At 38.5% G+C, this 22,130-nt stretch overlaps 1 long non-coding RNA gene and 1 pseudogene across 1 annotated transcript; both read left to right on the top strand.

Annotated features, from left to right (window-relative positions):
* Positions 1–22,130, top strand: part of LOC122135924 — a 140,364-nt pseudogene that overhangs the window by 65,002 nt on the left and 53,232 nt on the right.
* On the top strand, positions 10,664–11,714 carry LOC109082096. Its single transcript, XR_006153787.1, has 3 exons — positions 10,664–10,820; positions 10,889–11,024; positions 11,099–11,714. It is a non-coding gene; the product is annotated as an uncharacterized LOC109082096 (long non-coding RNA).

The following is a 22,130-nucleotide window of genomic DNA, read 5'->3' as shown; positions in this document are numbered from 1 at the left end:
CCATCATACCAGTCCTTACTGTCTGATAAACGCTCTAGCAAAGACAGAATGGTTATTATAATGATTGATAAAACATCTTCAACACAAACTAACACTCCATTTCCAATACACTAAATGGAGCCATTTTGTAGTGGTGCCTGACTTCTTTGTGAACAATTTAACAGACAGACCTGAAAACAACACGTACAGCATTGAAAACAATCGGCATTTGGTTCTATTGTTCACGTACAAGTGGAACGTTTCTGAGTTAAGCTCTGGTACATTCATACATTAATGTATGGCTAACATCACAGCCCCTTTAAATATAAGGATCTAACATAATCGAGTTGAAAAATAATTCATTTAAATATAAAATAATTATATTATATACAGAGGGAATTTGGCTTGGTTACATAAGCTTTCAATAGGTAAGCATAGCCTAAATACAGCAGAGGTCCTCAATGTGCAATGTTTCTCTTCACTTCACGTACCAGCCATCCCCACTTTTTTGGTAAAATAAAGGTAGGCGTGTAAATAAAATATAATATTTTTGTCCTGCTAATGATTTATGGTAGAACCGATGTGAGTAATAAATAGAAGAGAATCGAAATGATAACGTGTATTCAAAGGTTGAGCTGCACCCACAATTAGTTTACACCATGCTGTAGTGTATGCTGCATATTGTATACCTTTCTTCATTTTTAGATTTTTATTTCACGCTGTGGACTGTTTTGGAATGTACAGTTAAAATATAATAATTATCTAAGGAGAGAGACCATCAGAACCAGTTAATGTCTCTTAAAAGCGGGGGTGTGCATTTCACCTTTTTTTTTTTTTATTGTGTATGTGTGTGGCAAAGTAATTAAGTACAGCCTTTGGCACCTCTGAAAGACATTTAGTTCTTTTCTGAGGACTCACCTGACATTTCACTATGAGAACCGCACCCCTAACCTGTTGCACAGGATCCGGTCCACATTCACTTCAGCTTCTCAAAATATGTGTCACTTTGAAGGATTTTATGTTAGGAAGTGTAAAAGATAAAGCAGGATGGCTTCCTCTCTGTGTGGACTCTGTGGAACTTCTCTGTGGAATATCTAAATGCTCAACAGAAATTTCTTTGAATAGCTATTATGTTCAACACTTTAAAACATGTTTGTATAAAGTATTGACTGTAGGCTACTTTTGCCAACACAATGTGAGGACATGGATGTTATATATAGACTGGCTTCAGTGACTTGTTCAGACGGGGCCAGCAAGGGCCCCTTTTGCTGTTGAACTAAAGGCCTTTTGAAGCAAAGCCTTTATCACCAAGAAAAGTAGGCAAAACTACAGTAAATAACAGCTAAGTTTATATGTGAGCACCAAAGCACTAAATATATGAATGTCACAAAATCACTTTGTTTTTTTTTGTATTAGATAGGGAAGATGCAATCTGACTATTCCAATTTTCGCCAGGTATTATGTTTATTGTCTGCTGGTGGGGTATTACCAAAATTATTCATTCTATAACTTTTTGAACAGAATGCAGGGGAAATCAATCCCATAAGACTGAATTCACTTACAAACTAATTAGATGATTTAAAATGAAAGACTTTTCTTTATGTAAAACGGCAAAAAAGCTTTTATTTTATTTATTTTTATTTTTTCAAAACTTAAATCTTGGCTAGGCTAAAAATAAATAAATAGGCTATTTAATACAATTTTACTGATAGTTGCTTTTTCCACAATGACTCAGATTTGACGCATTTGATGTGGGTTGGGCCGTGGCACAACTGGCTTTACCAGTTCTGTGCTGTGACAGTTCATCAACAGATCGGTGCAACTTCAAAACAAACAACAGACAGATCAAAAAAAAATTGACTTTTCCAATAAACTGATTTTCATTGTGTTTACAAAGCACAAAACTCAATTGCTTCTTCTTCACCTGCTAGACCACCTATAAACATTTTATGAAATACGTATCTTTTTCTGTCTCGGATGCATTTATACCACTAAAAACAGTGACAGGGGTCTGCCAAGGAGCTATTTTTTATCCCCTTTTATCTCTTGTCTTTATGATAAATGAAGGGCTCTCACAGGCCATTATGGTGTGTTTTTATTTTTAAGATAATCCCCTTTGTTCTAAACTGGTGTTTGCTACATGCATGCCTGTCTCTGCAGCTGGGTATTGTGTTGGAAACATGGTGAAAGAGATAAAGGGAACGTAATAGGATAGTGACAGTAATAGGCAGTGTGACTGCCACTGTATAGGTCATATAGGATCCATGTATTAAATCAGTGGTTCTCAACCTTTTTTGGGCCAACACCCCCCCCCCCCCCCCCAATTATTCAGATCCCTCACCGCCCCCATCTAATAAAACATAGTCTAATTGTCCTCACTGACTATTGTAGCATTCAAATTTATGGGGTCTTTTTTTTTTTTTTTTTTTTTTTTAAGAAATTACTTTAATTCAGTGATCCATTAAATTGATAAAAAAATTAAATGACAGTGAAATCAAATTTTAAAATAAATTATTTGAAAATAAGTGCAATAACATTTATTTACAGAGTTTTTAAGCATGTTGGTGATTTTCATTGCTACAGATTGGGTGATGTTTTTGTCCAAATTTAAAAAGACTTGATAAAAATTCCTGTTTAGAATATATCCAGAGGGGCATTTTTTACAAAAGATTTTCATTTGTTCTTCTGTTCCTGGCAGAGTGAGCGGAGTGGAGTGGCATGATTTTTGACTGGTGTGAGTAGTGGATTTTTTGAAAGTCGGAGCATTGTAGTTTTTTTTAGTTGCTCCGAGAGCTCTCCAAAATTGAGTGGATGAATACATGTTTTAAACAGTTTGTTGTACAGGTTAGTGTTGTCACGGTACAAAAATTTCAGTATTCGATACCAATACCAGTGAAAATCCATGGTTCTCTGTACTAATTTCGGTACCAAAGCAAAACACAAACACATGCTAATTGAACAACATTACACTATTTGTATTAATAACGTTAAACAAAAATTAAATGTACTAAACCAATGCCATTCTTTATACTTATTTAAAATTGTTTCAAGATTTTTCCACAAGTAATAAAAGTATTTAAAAAAAAGTAAACAAGTTTCACGCAAAAGTTTAGTCATAGTTCTACTGCCACTGAAAAACATCTATAAACTGTTGTCTGTTTTACGGTTTGCTGGTGTGTTTTAGGATCTTCCTCAGTCTGCAGCGATAAAAAGAAAATATAATATACTTGAGTAAAGCTGAGTCTGATGGGCTGAGTCTGACCAAATGCAACATTAGATCATTGACACCAGCTAAAATATAACTTTTCAGTAAATAACAGACCTCAGCTTTTATAATAAATTTAGATAAGGCATATTAAGTGTATATCAAATAGATGGAAACTGTAGTATTAAAAAAAAAAAAAACTTTACAGTAAGATTTCATTTGTTAGAAAACATGACCTAACAATAAAAAATAGTTAAATGGCAATTATTCTTCTTAGGGATAATTTAAAAATGTTCTAATACATAAATCACAAGTTCAATCTATTAAAATTATTTAATGCACAATGAACAAATATGAATGATCAAGTGTTTGTATTAAATAACATTCACAAACATTAATGAATGTTGTAAAAATATATTGTTCACTTACTGTAAGATGTTACTAGATCTAAATCATAGCAAACATTAAATCATTGAACAATAGAGCCTATACAGGAGATCAAATTTGACTGTACTTTTATTTTATCCAAAATGTGTTCTTATGCTAGTGATATTCAGGCAAGAGTTACAACTAACTAGAAGAAGAAAAAATAAACTTTTTCTGACAGACTGATATGTAAACACTTAACCAAACATTTTTACATTTTTTAACGCATATTTTGGACACACATTTAAAAGCCTCTGGTGTGTAAAAAAAAAAAAAAAAAAAAAAAAGTAAATACCATTATGTCCTCCTGTTTTTTCTGTTCAGTAATAAAAGTTATAGGAGCAATAAATAGTTAACAAAGAAACTTCATTCTTATGCTCATTATATTAACTTCGTTAGGGTGACCAAACGTGCCATTTTCCCACGAAACGTCCTGGCCAGGATTTCTATATTGCCTAAAATATCCACGTTTTGGCTTTGTTTGCACTGCGCAGACCAATGGTTGTATGAAAAAGTACTGTGAGAGCTCTAGAGACCAGACGGCTTCTTGTGCTTTTGAATCGCTCTCACGGTACTTTGATGTCATACATCGATCGGTATGCTCAGTGCCGCTTCAAGTCGAACAGTAATATGTACACGCATCGCTTTGACCGTTCTCTGTAGACCCCACCTTCTCACGCACCACGATTGGTCGATTATGTACAATGTCTGCATGTTATTGGTCAAACGATTATTACCTTCATTAAGTATGAAAACAGGAAACCAAAACCAAAACGTGGATATTTTAGGCAATATAGAAATCCTGGACGTGTCGTGGGAAAATGGCACGTTTGCTCACCCTAAACTTCGTTAGACACGCGTATGCTAACGATTAACTACGACTGCGCTAACAGTGATATTTATTTCAATCCGACATTCAAATTAAAATATGGAATAATATTCATAACAGAAGCTCCAAATATTACATTTACATTTACATTTACATTTAGTCATTTAGCAGACGCTTTTATCCAAAGCGACTTACAAATGAGGACAATGGAAGCAATCAAAAACAACAGAAGAGCAATGATATATAAGTGCTATAACAAGTCTCAGTTAGCCTAAACACAGTATACGTAGCAAGGGCTTTTAAATAATATAATAAATAAAAAGAAAACTGATAGAATAGAAAAAAGAATAGAGCAAGCTAGTGTTAGAGATTTTTTTTATAATTGTATAATAAATGAAAAGAAAATAGATAGAATACAAAAAGATTAGAAAGGTAGTTAATTTTTTTTTTTTTTTTTTTAAATAGAATTAGAATAGTGAGTGAAAAAGTTAGAGGGTCAAATAAAGATGGAAGAGATGGTGTTTTAAGCCGATTCTTAAAGATGGCTAAGGACTCAGCTGCTCGGATTGAGTTGGGCAGGTCATTCCACCAGGAGGGAACATTTAATTTAAAAGTCCGTAAAAGTGACTTTGTGCTTCTTTGGGATGGGCACAATCAAGCGATGTTCACTTGCAGAACGCAAGCTTCTAGAGGGCACATAAGTCTGAAGTAATGAATTTAGGTAAAGGGGTGCAGAGCCACGTGGTGGTTTTGTATGCAAACATCAATGCCTTGAATTTTATGCGAGCAGCTATTGGTAGCCAGTGCAAATTGATAAATAGAGGTGTGACGTGTATTCTTTTCGGCTCATTAAAAATTTATCTTGCTGCCGGCGTTCTGGATTAATTGTAAAGGCTTGATAGAACTGGCTGGAAGACCTGCCAAGAGAGCGTTGCAATAGTCTAGCCTGGGACAGAACAAGAGCTTGAACAAGGAGTTGTGCAGCATGTTCGGAAAGAAAGGGCCTGATCTTCTTAATGTTTGAATAAAGCAAATCTGCAGGAACGGACAGTTTTAGCAATGTGGTCTGAGAAAGTTAGCTGATCATCAATCAAAACTCCAAGGTTTCTGGCTGTTTTTGAAGGAGTTATGGTTGATGTGCCTAACAAAACATTAAAAATGTTAATATTAATATTAAAAACATTAATATTAAAAATGTAATTGAAACTTACCTGCTTGAACTTGATCGGTGTGTTTTGTTAGTTTGATGTGTTTCCTCCTCTTGAGGCCACTGCTTTTATGAAGAGGTTGCCAGGTTTTCAAAAGAAAAACCCGCCCAATCCTGTTTCTAGGGGTCCCCCGTTAAAAATCACATTCCGGTGATAAAATACAGTTTAGGTGGGGTTCCCCTGGTAAAATTTGCATTCCATGGGGTAAAAATAAAGTTATTGGGGTTTGGCGTTTTTCAACTTGCGAACATAAAAAACAACCTGCGGCAACAGTGTTAAAGTAGCCCGATTTCGTGGGAAAACCTAGGATTTGGCAACACTGGAGAGGATAGCTTTCAGATAGCACATCAACAACCGGGTTGACCGAGTACTCAGCGCCACTGGTACTTAAGAAATCCTGGTACCATAACATTTTAATTTTTTTAGTACCGACTTGGTACCAAAATACAGGGTCTTTTGACAACACTAGTACAGGTAGCTTATCTCTGCTCTAAACTAATGTGCAGCTACACTGCATGCACACACAACACACAAGCTTTCACATAACATACAGATCGCACACACATAGAAACATTCAGGAGTGCAGAAAATTGTCAACATGCTCTGTACTGTGATTTATCAGCTTAAAAAAGGAAAAGTTACAGCATATTTATCATATTCATTCATATTCACTGCACAGACAAGTGAGTTAAGCAGTAATTTAATATTAAACTATTCTTCTATTTTTGTGTATCTATTTTTCATTTAATAGGACAAAATTTTGTGATATTTCCAAAACACTGAATATATTTTAGCTGTTGAGCGGCATTTCTTATCAGTTGAGTGAGGAGCGGGAAATATTGAACCCGGAGCGGAGCTGGTACGTGATTATTGAATGCTTGGAGTGCAGAGAAGAAATTGTTGCCGCTCCCAACTCTGGTTCCTGGAACTCTTGAACACCCTTTTTTCTGCTGTGATATGTTTGGATGTTTTTAACTAACTTTCAGTGAAAAATAATGATATTAATCTCTTAGTTTTAGAAAATACCCTGTTTTTGAGAATATATTGATTTCCTTTTTTTCACTGAGTTAGTGGACATTTTAATTTTGGTCAGAAAATATACAACATTTATACATGCAAATGGAAGAAATGTAAACCCTCCTTTATTATATTTCATGATTTTGTGAGAATATTTCAAAGTTTGCTTATAAATACTATAAAATAAATAATAAAAATAATAAAGCACAAATAATAAAAAAAGAAAACTAGCCTACGTAGAAAGATGGGAAACATATGCTCCTCATTTTCAAAAAGGTTACTATTATAGTGCTGTCCTGATTTATATCTTTGTTAGTCCATTAAATTTCAAATCTTGCTTTTTTTGTTAGTGTGGTGTGTGGTGCGAACAGTGGTGTCCCTTTCAGCAATTCCCCTGGGTGAACTAAAAGAGCAGATTTCCTAAAAGAGCAAATCACGGATGATTTGCATCCTTTTAAAGACGCTGTTTCGTCTGTGTCCTTCTGGATGTGGTCGTTTCCTGTCCTCTGACAATGGCCACGAGCATTGTCTTCCGTGTCTGGGTATTCAGCATGTTGAAGACCTGTTCTTGGATGGTTTTTGCCCACACTGCATGCATGACCATGGCAACGCTGTGATTGCGTCTCTCCTTTCTTAAAGGGAAAGGAGCAGACATCTATGTAAATACCTGTCTCGGTTTCTCTGCCACGAGCAGAGGACTGCCGGCTAGTGCTCTGGGAGATTTGAGGGTGACAGTGGGAGCTTCTGACCTCTCACCCCTTCCGCAGCGCTTGTCCTGTGCGGCTGCTGGGTGATTCTGCTGCTGTCTTATGGCAATCCCAGTGTGTTATTCGGTGTGCTGCCGGGGGATCAGATGTCGATTGCAGCATCGGGGACGGGCTGTTGACCTCTGTGGATGAAGATTCGGCGGGGCTGCCCCCCTCGGGTGCTGTTGCCACTGCCGACTCGGACCCAGAGTTGACAGCCGTGCTTGCCGGGCAGCTGTGAGCATCAAGTTGGAGGTGAATACACAACCCAACCCTGAGTGTTCACAGCTGGACAATTGGTTCTCGATGTAGAGTGCTGTTCACAAATGTGTTTTGCTCTGGTTCCTTTTCTTCCCGGATGTACATGGGGAAGTGACGCAGTCATGGACGGCCCCTTTTATGGCCAGAAGCCACTCGTCTGTTCCTCCATCCTCACTACCCTCGCAGCTAGGAGGTGTATCGACATTCCCCAGGAGGAAAGTGTGATTGAGGTGCACCTGTGCCAGCAAAACACCGCCACTTGGAGGAATAGTCTGCGTCTCCCGTCAAAAGCCTGTAAGCTCTCTCAGCTGGCTATCACTGCCAAAGCTTGCAGTGCTGCGGGCCAAGCTGCCTCTGCCCTGCATGTCATGGCAATCCTGCAAATTCACCAAGCCAAGGCCTTAACAAATGCACAAGGGTAATACTGACCCGAGGTTGATGCAGTAGCTGCGCACGGCGACTGACTTTGCCCTTCCTGGCGATGGAAGTCATGACGCAGTCCCTTGGGAAGGCGATGTCCACTCTGGAGGTCGTGTATCTCCAGGCATTCTCGACACTTCGGTTGCAATCTGGGACACCTCTGTCTTGCGTGAGGAGTTTCCTTTTTTCCCGAGTTGCAAGGCTTGTGGTTTGACAGTGAGCGATGCACTTACCCAACCCGTCCCATTGGCTCATTCGGACGGTTCGACTCAGCTATGCGATTCAGTTCGCCCGGCGACCTCCCAAGTTCAATGGCATTCTCGACACTTTGGTTGCAATCTGGGACACCTCTGTCTTGCGTGAGGAGTTTGCTGTCCTGTTGGCGAAGGATGCAATCGAGCCGGTCCCTCCAGCCCGAAAAGAGGAAGGGGTTTTACAGCCCTTACTTCATCATACCCAAGAAAAGCGGTGGCCTTCGACCTATCTTAGATCTGCGATCTATCCTCAACTATCTCGATGACTGGCTCATCATGGCCTAGTCTCGAGAGGAGTTGTGCGATCACAGGGACCTGATGCTTCGGCACCTCAGTCAGTTGGGGCTTCAGGTCAGCCGAGACAAGAGCAAGCTCTCCCCTGTGCAGAGAATCTCTTATCTCGGTATGGATTTAGACTCTGTGAGTAGGATGGCACATCTCACCAGCGAGTGTGGCCAGTCGGTGCTGACCTGCCTGAGTTCCTTCAGAGGCAGGACAGTGGTACCACTGAAACATTTTCAGAGGCTCCTGGGGCATATGGGGTTCTGCAGCCACAGTCATGCCGCTGGGATTGCTTCATATGAGACCACTTCCGCACTGGTTACACTCCTGAGTCCCAAGATGGGCATGGCACCGCGGTACACATCGTGTCACCATCACACCATTGTGTGGCGGCCTATTCAGCCCCTGGTCAGACCTTTCTTTTCTACGGGCCAGGGTGCCCTTAGAACAAGTGTCCCGGCATGTCATTATCACGACAAATGCCTCCAACACGAGCTGGGACACTACATGCAATGGGAAGGCAGCTTAAGGGTCCTGGACAGGACCTCAACTGCTTTGGCACATCAACTGCCTGTAGTTGCTGGCAGTGCATCTAGCCTTGCGACAGTTTCAGCCGGTGCTGCTGGACAAGCACGTGTTGGTCCGCTTGGACAACACTGCCGCTGTTTTGTACACCAACCGGCAGGGTGGTCTACGATCACATCGTATGTCTCAACTCGCCCGCCTTCTCCTCCTCTGGAGTCTGACGCGGCTCAAGTCACTGCATGCCGTCCACATTCTGGGGAGCTCAATCGTGCAGTCGACGCACTCTCATGAGTGCAGCTCACTTTCCTCAGAGAATGGCGACTCCATCCCCAGACAGTCCAGTTGATCTGGAATCGATTCAGGGAAGCTCAGGTGGACCTGTTTGCTTCCCATGAGTCCTCCCACTGCCAGTTGTACTATTCCCTGAACGAGGCCCCCCTCAGCATGGATGCACTGGCACACAGCTGGCCTTGGGCTTTATGCAAGTAAGCATTTCCCCCAATGAGCCTGCTCGCACAGACACTGTGCGAGGTCAGGGAGGATGAGGAACAGGTCATATGGGTTGCGCCTTACTGGCCCACCCGGACCTGGTTTTCGGAACTCATGCTCCTAGTGACAGCCCCTCCTTAGCGCATCCCCTTGAGAAGGGATCTCCTTTCTCAGGGGCTGGGCACCGTTGGCACCTGTGTCCAGATCTCTGGAACCTCCATGTGTGACTTGGCAGTACAAGGTCCTCCTTGTTGAATAAAGTTGTTATTTTTGTTTTCTTTGTGTACAAAAAGTATTCTCGTCACTTCATAACGTTCCATTTGAACCACTGATGGCAGATGGACTAATCTCTTTAATGTATCCCTTTAATGATGTGTTCTTTGTCCCATAAAGGTGATGCCTGTTTGAAGAATGCCATTTGGTGGCATAGAAACCATTTTACGTGAATTGTTTAATACTTTTCATGGTTTTCTTCAATGTTTGAGGCATATTGAAACAGGTGTACCTAAATACTTTTCATGCCTTTATGTTGGACTAATTTCAGTTACATTTACATCTTAGGCTATGTAGTTTTAATTTTTATTTATTTATTTATTTTAGATTTTTATTGTATTAACAACTCAGCTGTATGTGGACACATTTTAAATAGAAATGCATATTGCAATTTTGTTTTGCTGCAAATAAAACTCCCATAGTCCATAATCACTGTAGTTTTAAATTATTTTAATATATAAATTTAGTTAAATCATAAAACATTTGTATGACTTGACAGTGACTTGCTTGATCCAAGCTACGACTTGACTTGAATTGCTTGACAAAAGCAGTGACTTGACTTGCTTGATACTCACAAAAATTGACTTGGACTTGCTTTAGACTTGAAGGTTAAGACTTGAGACTTACTTGTGCACATATGACTTGCACATATGTGACTTACTCCTACCTCTGGTAGGCTGTCACCCTCCACCTTGAAAGTAGTGTTGTCAAAAGACCCAGTATTTCGGAACCAAGTGTAGTGGGACGAACTTGGGTGTCTCTTTAAATTTGTTCCATCAGTTGTCCAATCATACACATTCACGGTTCTATAAAAGGGGACTTTTAATGCACCGTGTTGTGCTCACCTCTTGTGCGTCATTGCCCGAGGCCCGCCCCTTCCTGGCTTAGACTCTTCCTGTCTTGCAGGTATGTGCTTGCTAGCGAATACAAATTAGTGGTGTGCTTGTGGTAACCAGCATTATTTTGAATTGTAGTTCCCGACATATAACTGTCTCATGTTGCTTGGCGACTGCTTTTAAATGCACTCCTGCTGCATTCCCATACCTTCTTGCCGGTTTGATGTCTGTTTGCGTGTGCGGCTGGACGTGTGATCATAGCTACAATAAAAAGGTATGTGTAGCCATCCCTGTTTATATTTGAGGTGTTTGGTGCGAGGAATAAATGTTCTACTTAATCCTTTTTAGGTGGAACAGTTTTAAGGAGGACTCATTCAGTGCAGCCTGCGCGCAAATGTATTTTGATGCTGCTGCTTTGTTTATGTTGTTTCATGTCTGTTTTGAAATCTAACGCAGAGGCGTGAGTTGGCGCGGGTATTGGTCCTCTCCATTGGACCAACTTTTCTGCGTTCTGCTTATTGGACTGTGGAATTTGCAATTTGTTTCAGTTTGTTTTCATTTAATTGGCACCTGGTCATGAAACTGGGGTGAATATTCAGTTATTTCTTTACAACTTCCCAGGTGTTTTGATTAGTTGGTTTAAGTCTTTATTTGTTTTCATTGTATTTCATTCAACTGCTAAGTATTATTATTATTATTATTATTATTATTATTATTATTATTATTATTATTTCTTTGATTATTTTTTCTTTGAGAATTAAATTTGATTAACTGTGTTTTGTTCTGGGAATTGAGGTTTTAGGCAGACTGCTAGTTGGCCCTTGTGTGCGGTGGTGGGACTCTGTCAAAGGGTGCAGTGTGTTCACGTTTGACCTTACTGTGTGTGTGTGTGTGTGTGTGTGGGGTGTGAAGTGTGCACTTGGTGTTATGCTTCTGGCAATATAGTAGCCACATACTCATTAAGCTAGCCTACCTGCCTTAGGTTAACCTCGGTTTCCTTTTGTTTTGTTGGTTTTGTATGCCTTCTCTACTTCCATTCATAGTGACGTTTTAAGATATTAATATTCATATTTATTGTGAAATAAACATTTTGTATTTTTGGTATCCACGTCTCTTGCCTCTGTCTTTGGAAACCACATTCCTGTGTGCTTTTAGTAGGTAATTGATCTACAATAATGTTCCCTGTTAACAGGGTGGCGTAGTCAGCTGAGTTACAGTTTGCCCAATTAACTTCCCGCCACACAAGTCAGTACTAAAAAAATTAAAATGTTACGGTAGGATAGTTTTCAATTAAAATGTTACAGTAAGATAGTTTTCAGATAGCGCATAAAGAACCGGGTTGACCGGGTACTCGGTACCACCGGTCAACCTGGTTCTTTATGCGCTATCTGAAAACTATCCTCTCCAGAGTTGCCAAGTCCTAGGTTTTCCCGCGAAATTGGGCTACTTTAACACTGTTGCCGCGGATTGTTTTTCATGTTCGTGGGTTGAAAAACAACCCCAATAACTTTATAATTAGCACCTGGAATGCGAATTTTACCAGGTGAACCCCGCCTAAACATGTGTATTTTATCACCAGAATGCGCTTTTTAATGGAGGACCCCTCGAAACGCGATTTGGTGAGTTTTGTTTAATATTTACAGCTTCGCTTATGAATATTATTCCATATTTTAATTTGAATGTCGCATTGACAAACATTGCTGTTAGCACAAACGTAGTTAATCGTTAGCATAAGCGTGGCTAATGCTAAGTTAATATAATGAGCATAAGAATAAAGTTTCTTTAACTATTTAATGACCTTATAACTTTTATTACTGTAAAAAACAGGAGGACATAATGGTATTTTGTGTAATGTTTTTTTTTTTTTTTTTTTTTTTTTTTTTTTACACACCAGAGGCTTTTAAATGTGTATCCAAAATATGCGTTAGAGAATGTACAAATGTTTGGTTAAGTGTTATATATCAGTCCATCAGAAAACTTTTTTTTTTTTTTTTTTCTAGTTAGTTGTAATTCTTGCCTGAATATCTCTAGCAGGTTTTAAAAGCAATTTAAAATTAAATATGAACACTTTTTTTTTAATAGACTTTACTGTACAATTATTTCATGTTTGCAAACACGAGTTAGATCTAGTAACATCTTACAGTAAGTGAACAATATATTTTTACAACATTAATGTTTGTGAATGTATTTTAACACAAACACTTGATAATTCATATTTGTTCATTGTGCATTAAATAATTTTAATAGATTGAACTTGTGATTTATGTATTAGAAAATTCTGAAATTAACCCTGAGAAGAATAATTGCCATATAACTAGTTTTTATTGTTAGGTCATGTTATCTAACAAATTAAATCTTATTGTAAAGTTTTTTTTTTTTTTAATACTACAGTTTCCATCTATTTGATATACACTTAATATGTCTTATCTAAATTTATTATAAAAGCTGAGGTTTGTTATTTACTGAAAAGTTATATTTTAGCTGGTGTCAATGATCTAATGTTGCATTTGGTCAGACTCAGCCCATCAGACTCAGCTTTACTCAAGTATATTATATTTTCTTTTTATCGCTGCAGACTGAAGAAGATCCTGAAACACACCAGCAAACCGTAAAACCGATAACAGTTTACAGATGTTTTTCAGTGGCAGTAGAACTATGACTTAACTTTTGCGTGAAACTTCTTTACTTTTTTTATACTTTTATAACTTGTGGAAAAACTTGAAACAATTTTAAATAAGTATAAAGAATGGCATTGGTTTTGTACATTTAATTTTTGTTTAACGTTAATAATAAAAATAATGTTGTTCAATTAGCATGTTTTTGTGTTTTGCTTTGGTACCGAAATTGGTACAGAGAACCATGGATTTTCACTGGTATTGGTACCGCATACTGAAATTTTGGTACAGTGACAACACTGCTTGAAAGTGTATGTCATTGCTATCGCAGCACATCACAGTGCAGTGGACAGCCAGTCCTTGGGAAAGCATGACCTGATCGTTAGTTTCCTGAGGGGTATCAGAAGGTTGAATCCTCCTAGGACACCCCTGATTCCCTCCTGGGATGTGTCTGTTGTCCTGGCTGGACTCCAGAGAGGGCCCCTTTGAGCCATTTGATTCAGTCGAGCTGAAGTTCCTGTCTCTTAAGACAGTGCTCCTGGTCGCGCTCACTTCCATCAAGAGGGTCGGTGACCTCCAAGCATTTTCAGTAAGTGAAGAGTGCCTTGTGTTCAGGCTGGCCTACTCTCACGTTGTCCTGAGACCCTGGCCTGGACACATGCCCAAGGTTCCCACTACTCCCTACTGAGATCAAGTGGTGAACCTGCAAGCGCTGCCCCCAGAGGAGGCAGATCCAGCCTTGCCGTTGCTGTGTCCCGTAAGAGCACTATGCATATACGTGGACCGCACCCAGAGCTTCAGAAGGTCTGAGCAGCTCCTTGTCTGCTTTAGAGGCCATCAGAAAGGGAAGGCTGTCTCCAAGCAGAGGCTGACCCACTCGATAGTGGAAGTCATTGCCTTGGCGTACCAATCCCAAGGCGAGCTTTGCCCCCTGGGGGTGAGAGCCCACTCCACTCGGAGTGTTTCTTCCTCCTGGGCATTGGTGCATGGTGCCTCTCTGGCAGACATCTGTCAAGCTGCGGGCTGGGCGACACCGAACACCTTCGCGAGGTTTTCCAACCTTCGTGTAGAGCCGGTTTCCTAGGCAGGATTATTGTATTTATCATCACTTGTGTGCTAAATAAAGTTTTTTTTTTTTTATATATATATGTATATATATATATATATATATATATATATATATATATATATATATATATAATATATATATATATATATATATATATATATATATATATACTGACTCCCAGCTTTTAATTAAATTTTGAAATATATTCAAATAGAAAGCAGTTATTTTAAATAGTACAAATATTTCACACTATTACTGCTTTAGCAAATGCAATTTTCTGTATTTTGGATCAAATAAATGCAGGCTCATGTGTCATGTTGAAATATATAAATGAACATCACATACCTGGCATTTCCAAAATGTATATTGATTATGTGCTCTGAAGGACATACTTTTTTAAAGTGACTTTGAAGAGATGGGAGTGTGTGCCTCGCTTGGTCTTAGCTGTGTTCCAGGTTCCTGAGTGGGCTGCTTATTTGCATTGGCTCGCTTTGCAACAGGTTATTATTTATCTGAAATAAAAAAGTAAGCATGCTGTTTACGTGCTGTATGCTGTCCCCTGCCAGTGTGCCGCCTCAGGGCATCGAGCTAGCTGCTCTGATTAGATCAGCGGTCAGTCTCGAGAGACTGATTCCCTTAGTAGACTATTTGGCAGCGTGGAAACTACTGCCAAACATGTCTCGGTGGGTCCTGCACACTGTAAAGTGAGGCTATAGAATCCAGTTCAGTTCTGCTCCACCTCAGTTTAACAGCTCTGGTCATGGAACAGAACTATTACTCTTTTGAGGAAGGAGGCCATCGAGGTGATCCCTCCTCATGTAGTAGATTTCAGGTTCTACAGCTATGATATTAAATATGATGGAGGGTTACATCATATTTAAGATCTGCGTCATTTGAACTGCTCAGTCAGCCGACTGAAGTTTAGCATGCTCACCAGTGCCGATCCTGACCTCCCTGGGGCCCTAAGCAAAATTCTGCTAAGGGGCCCTCTAACTGACCCGTGACACCGTGAGCTATGTAAAACCATTTGCCATTGCCACACAGTCACACCTGACACTTCAGTGATCCCAATACAATCCTCCCTCGTTTAAACAAAACAGTCGACAATATAGAACAACAATATAGAACAGAATGAGGTTCAAACAAACAATATTTATTGAATAGAGTATTTCCTATAGAATATTAGATAACAAGTGAATATTATTAAGTAAGTGAATATTAACGTAAACATAAATAAGAAGAAAATAATAAATTATAACTCTGAGCTTTGGCTTTTGGGATTAACTTAGGTTCTCTCTACAGCCTGGGCATTTTCGGCATCAGTATGGGCAACACCAGTCTATTTGGACTGTTCTAGAAGAAACTTAGAAGAATATCACATAGTTAGTTAAACAGTCATTTACACAATCTTACATGTTACTCGTTACATGTTACAAATGCGTAAACATTTGAATGTTCACATTGCAAATAGTAAAAAAATGTAATGCTTGATATCAAAAATGCATAAACTGTGAATGAATAAAAGCTAAAATGGCTTGCCATAGCATGTTAAAGGTTTTTTTTTTATTTTTGTAATATATATGGTGAAGCAATTCTTGATTTATTGGTTATTATTAACTGAGGGATGTGCATCCACACATTGACCAGTATGTCCAGCTAATCAACATTTTAAATTCAATATAGCCTATAAATCAAGTCAATCACTGTCAAATTATCAATACATTGCTTTCCATTTTGCATAATTAGTGCAGTGCAGTTGTAGGCCTATAGAGTTTTTAACTACACATTGACTGAGACTAGATAATCAGTGTCTTGTTTTAAAAGTATGTAGGAGTGCCATCATTCACGCCCATATATTGTACAGTCTGTCTGGTCTCTACATATATTTCTGCTTGAAAAATGTGCATTTCATTTCGTGCATGCGCATATGAACGCATGATAACACACGCAACGCGGTTATCTTTTCCGAGCTGCAGTAAACAAACAAACACCGTTGCACTTTGTCGTTTATAAAATCAAACGTAATAAATAATTGTATTTTACTCTCACTTTTGTCAGGCACAAAGTGATGCAAGAGATGCACTGCCTGCCTGCCCAGCTAGGTTAGCAAGACCGAAAAAACACAACTTTGCTGACCTCAAACTTAGAGAGGAGAAAAGACAAGTTTACCTGATTGTTGTTCCCGCAGTTCACTTTCATGGTTTTTTTTTCCTCTTTTCGTGACCAGAAGGATAGTTTCGCTTCATTTTGTCATGGATGTTGTAAACATTAATTGACGGTGACGTGACGCGCTATGACACGAGGAGGAGGCGGGGCCTTGAGTAATTTGCTGGGCCCTACGCAGCTTGCGTAGTGAGCGTATAGGGCTGATCGTCTCTGATGTTTGAAATGAGGAGGGTGGTGTGTCTTGTGTAGTTTGATGGCTGGTTTGTCATGATCGATCTAAAAGTCGCACATGTCTCCATCCTTCCTCATCACAGAAAGTTCCTGAGGTTCCCGAGTTCTTCCTTTTGGCCTTGCACTCTCACCCCATACTTTCACAAAGAATGTGGATGCTGCTCTGGCTTCTCCGTGATCCCAGGGCATCCGTATACTCAACCACATTGACAAACTGGTTGATATTATCTCAATTAGAGCATATGGATGAAAGAGCTGGAGGTTAAGACTAAACGGCAAGAAAGGTATGCTTTCTCCATTACAGAGGACCACTTACCTGGGTGCGGTGTGGGATTCGACCAAGACCATGATGCAGGCACGTGTGTTCCCTGCTTGGTTCGAGTCGATCCTTGCGACAGTCAAGAGGGTGAACGAAGGCCATTCACTCACTGCCAAGAAGTTTTTTTAATGATTGGTGTGTTTGATGGTGGGTCCAACATGGTTATTTTTGGCCTGCTGTACATGAGACCCCTACAGTGGTGGCTGAAGACCAAGGGGATCTCCCCTAGGGGAAATGCGCTTCACATGCTGAAGGTCACGTTGTGCTTCCTTCGTGCCTTAGACATGTGGAGGAAACCTTTGTTCTTATCTCAGGGCCCGTAGCTGGGGGCTCCTGGTATCCACATATGCTAGCGACAGATGCATCTCTCACCAGTTGGGGGCGGTCAATAGTGGCCGCTTTGCTCGCGGTCTGTGGAGCGGCCACCATCTCACATGGCGCATGAGTTGGCTGGAGATGCTGGCTGTGTTTCTAGCTTTGAAACATTTCCTCCCCAGACCCAAGAGATCGCCATGTGCTGGTGCACATGGGCCCCACCTACTTTAGCCACTCCTGGCTCCCTTTCTCTTGCCTTAGCTGTGCTCTTCCACACTAGGCAGGGATTTGAAAGTCTGGAGGCATGTGCATCTCGTTCCCATAGTGTTTTCCGACACAGCTTGAGTTCCTGAAGGCGAACGTCTCAGGTTACGCATGTAAGCATGGTTCCCAAAGGGAACAAGATGCTGCATCTCAGGGCCATATTTCTGGCACCCCTGCCAGCGCTTGCTTCACTCCTGGAAGCTGACCTTGGTTTCACCGCATGTGCTTTAATGCTTCCCTACATCACCTCGCTCGTGACGTCTTGCCCATCCATTGGACTGGTTACACATGTGATTCAGAGCGTGGTCCCGCTGAAGGCGTTCCCATAGCGTGTTCCTATGCAGCGTCTTGTTCCCTCAAGGAATCATGGTTACATGCGTAACCTGAGACATTTGCTTACAATATAGTAGCTGAGATGGTTGTGATCTTTTTAAAGTTTTAGGGTAGTGAACAATCAAAAATTCCAAAGCAATTGCAAATGTCCTCAAAACCATCCAGACAACCTTGTAAAGAACTTTACACCTCTGGTCTAATCTATATCTAGTGTAACATTAAAAAAGGCTTTGTCATTGACCCAAAATTTGACATTGTCAATTTGTCAAGTAAAAAAAGGGGTTGCTGAGCCAACTAAATTGAGTTAAACGATTGAATTCAGGTAAAATTGGGACACTTAACCAGAATTCACCCTACAACTCAGCTGTAAACAAATCAAACATTTTTATTTGCTCATTACACAAATGGTTCTGATTTAAATCCTGTATCAGATTAATCTTCTATGTAACACATTTAAGTGAAGCAGGACTAATGTCATATATCAAAAGGTATTCAGCTAAACTGGAAAAATTTGCATTATTCAGTGAACAAATTATATATGCCTACTATATATGAGATATTTGAAAAAAAAAGAAAATAGAAATAATAGAAATCTATATTATAATACAAATTACCTTGTTGTTAACACGCTATTACCACTTGTCAATTAATTGCTTTTTATGTGTATTTTTATGTGTATTATCTTTATCTCTAAAAGTAATTACTATTTTGAATTTGTTTAAAGGAATAGTTGATGATCATTAAAAGATGATCATTCTTTCACAGTTTACCCACATTCTATAAATGACACAATTTTAACTTTTGGGTGAAATATTCCATAATGTATTATCTGTTAAAACTTTGCATCTAAAATTTTCTTTAAAAACAAACAAACAAAAAACCCTATATGTGATATTCTTGCCTATGTTAGGAACAGCGCATACGTGAGTAATGAATGACATGGGTTGGAAACTATTCTGTTGTATAAGGATGGATGCCTTTCTTTAAAAATTACTTTTTTTTTTTATTATTTATTTTATTTGAGTTGTTTGTTTTGAGTGGCCTTTCTGATTTGCGAATCTGTCGCCACTCCTCTAAATAGTCACTTTAAACACTAGTGTTTATAGCCTGGTAATCTCGAGGACATGACAATAATAGAAAAGGTGAATCACAACATATTTTACCAAAAAACACATGTATTTTGCCTCTTCCCAACAGTTAATCTATAAAACAATGTCAAATTCCAGAAAAAGGCAAAAAAATTACAAACTACTTAATAAGAAAAGAAATACAGCATATGGTGAAAGTGCAGTGCACACATGTGATTTATAAATAACCAGAGGTGACATATCAGGTTTGATTTCTCAGTCATTAAAAATTACAGTGAACATACTATAAAAGTAAAGGGTGGAGCTTAAGCAGGCTTTCAACCAAAAAGCTTAAAGATCAGGTATCATCAAACCATTCAGGTGAATAGATGTGGTTTGGCAGGCCAATTAAAAGCTGTTGTAATAGTTCATCCATTTGTCATGCTTTTCAGTATTCTGTATTTGCATATATGAGAGTTTGAGTCACTTTGGATCTGTTAGCATTCTATGTCACACTAGAAGTTTCACGTATAAATCTTTTTCAATAGCTGACAGATAAAATCTCAGTAGTCAGTATTTGCCATATACCCACTTGCATTAATAAATAATTTGCAACATCCCAATAAACAGTTTGCGACATCTTACACTAATGGTTCACTTAGAAATATCTAGTAAATTTCAGCAGAAAGAGTGTAACATACAGAAAGGGTGTGTAAATGTAACATCTGTCAGGTTGCACTTATGTGTTGTTAGATACATATTATAAAATAAGGTGTGTCTGTGTGTACGTCTGTGACCATCAATATGTCAGAGATGTCTGTGCGTGTTTGTACTTGTTTGTAACATTCCGCACCCAAGAGGAAATTAATACAATACAAAATGACTGTGAAAAAGGGACAGTTTGTGTGTTTGTTAGATAACTTGTTTGTGTGTGAGCATAACAGGTCCTGAATGTAATCACACCCTGAAACTGTCTGAAAGAATTACAGAGAATAAAGAAAGATGTTTTAAACCAAGATAACTGAAGAGAGATATTTCGATTTTTTTTTTTTTTTTTTTTTTTTTTTTTTTTTTTTTTTTTTTTTTTTAGGTCTGTTTTAATCATAATAATTAAATAACAATTATTGTTACTTGAGTACCCTGGTAGAAGGGTAAAAGTGCAGTGCACTTTTTTTGCACTACAATCTTTTTATCTGCACTGTTTTTTCACCTCAATGGTTTGCACTCCATCTGCCATGTGCCTTGCGCTGCTTTATTTAACTTTATTTTATTTTATTTTTTATTTTTTTTATTTTTTTACATGCACTTATTTGTATAGTTGTATTTTAGATTTTATCTGTATCTATCTGTTTTTTTAGGCTCTACTGTTAGTGTTATCTGTATGCACCATGTGTCTGAGAGTAACGCAATTTCAATTCTCTGTATGTATGTACATGTGGAAGAATTGACAATAAAGCAGACCTGACTTGACTAGAATAACAATAAATTAGAATCTGCACACCAAATCAAATTGCACTTTTAAAGATAAGCTGGATTTCATGATTGTGTCAAAAAAAAAAAAAAATCCTGTCTCTGGGACACCAGAAATTGAGTCACGTGATTATGTCTTATGGTTAAACAGGTCTTTGGAATAAATGACCATTTTTTTCACATGAACACATCAAATATTATATGTCAGTATACCTTAATGGTGTGCTTTTTTTCTTGTTAATCATATTTTGGCCAAGGTGTGCCATCTGCGACGTGTCTATTGAGAATGTGCAGAGAATTCTATTGAGGATTCTCTTCCTCTTTTTTTTTTTTTTACATTTCTTTCACATACTTCCTCATTTTTTTATTTATAGTGATTCACAATTGTGTGCACAAATGATTAATTAAATTTTTTTTACAATAAAGTACTTTTTATTTTTTTTTAACCACGTGCCTTTTATATAGATTTTAGAGAACAGACAATCACATTTGTCCCACCTCATGACAGTTGCAATCCAAAATAGTAAACCCCCCAAATACTGCAGTACTTTACAAATACAAGCTTTTCTGAAGATCCAGGACTTTATAAAAATTGCATCTAAAAGTTATAAGATTTGTCTTAAAACACAATTAAACCTTTAGAAACTCTATAGAAGACATAATTAGCTTAAGCTGTTATACAGAATTAGCCCATTTATGTGCTGAAGTTGAGTTGCAAATATGACAAGTCAACAGAGCTCTCACAAAAGCTACAGAGAAGCTATAGTGAATAAGTTTTATTAAATGCTACTTGAAGATTTCCAAGTCATTAAAAATTCCTAGAGATACAGCTGGTAGCCTTATATTCCTAAGCTTAAAATGTTATATCATAAAACCTTTGAGGGTGTTGAAGAAAAAGTACACTATCATAAAATGTTTGATCACAGCAACTGAGCAAAAACCTGCAATGTACTGCCAAAGACTTGGAAGATGACCCGTGAAAGGAGGAAAAACATTTAAATGCAGAGTATAAGAAGAGCACAAGGCAAGTATGGCCTTCATGTTGTGGCATCTTGCTGAATGCCACCCAGAACATGTAAGGCCGACTTGAACATGCTTAAATTAATTTGGATTGACCTGTGGAGTTCTGGAAGAATGTTTTATGGAGTGATGTCACCCAACAACAATTTTTTGGACCAATGACATCAGCAGTATGTCTGATCCAAAAAAAGGCAAAGCTAATGAGCAGAAGAGCATATTCTTGGTCAAACATGGAGTAGAGCCAGTCTTGTTATGGGGGTGTTTTACTGTTGCAGGAAGTGGAAATCATGACTGTGGGAAGGACATCATGGATTCTTTGAAGTATCAGGCAGTTTTGACAAGAAATGTGATACCTTTGGTGCAAAGACAGAAGATGATGATCAATGGATTTTCCTGTAGGACAATCATCCTAAAGTATATATCCAAATCTGCTTATAATTGGTTCAGTGATCGGCCATAGAATGTTCTTGAGTGGATAAGTCTCCAGATTTAATTTTCATTGAAAATATTT

The sequence above is a fragment of the Cyprinus carpio genome, chromosome B1 (assembly GCF_018340385.1).
Source record: "Cyprinus carpio isolate SPL01 chromosome B1, ASM1834038v1, whole genome shotgun sequence".
NCBI lineage: Eukaryota > Metazoa > Chordata > Actinopteri > Cypriniformes > Cyprinidae > Cyprinus > Cyprinus carpio.
This window is presented reverse-complemented; position numbering and strand designations above follow the sequence as displayed.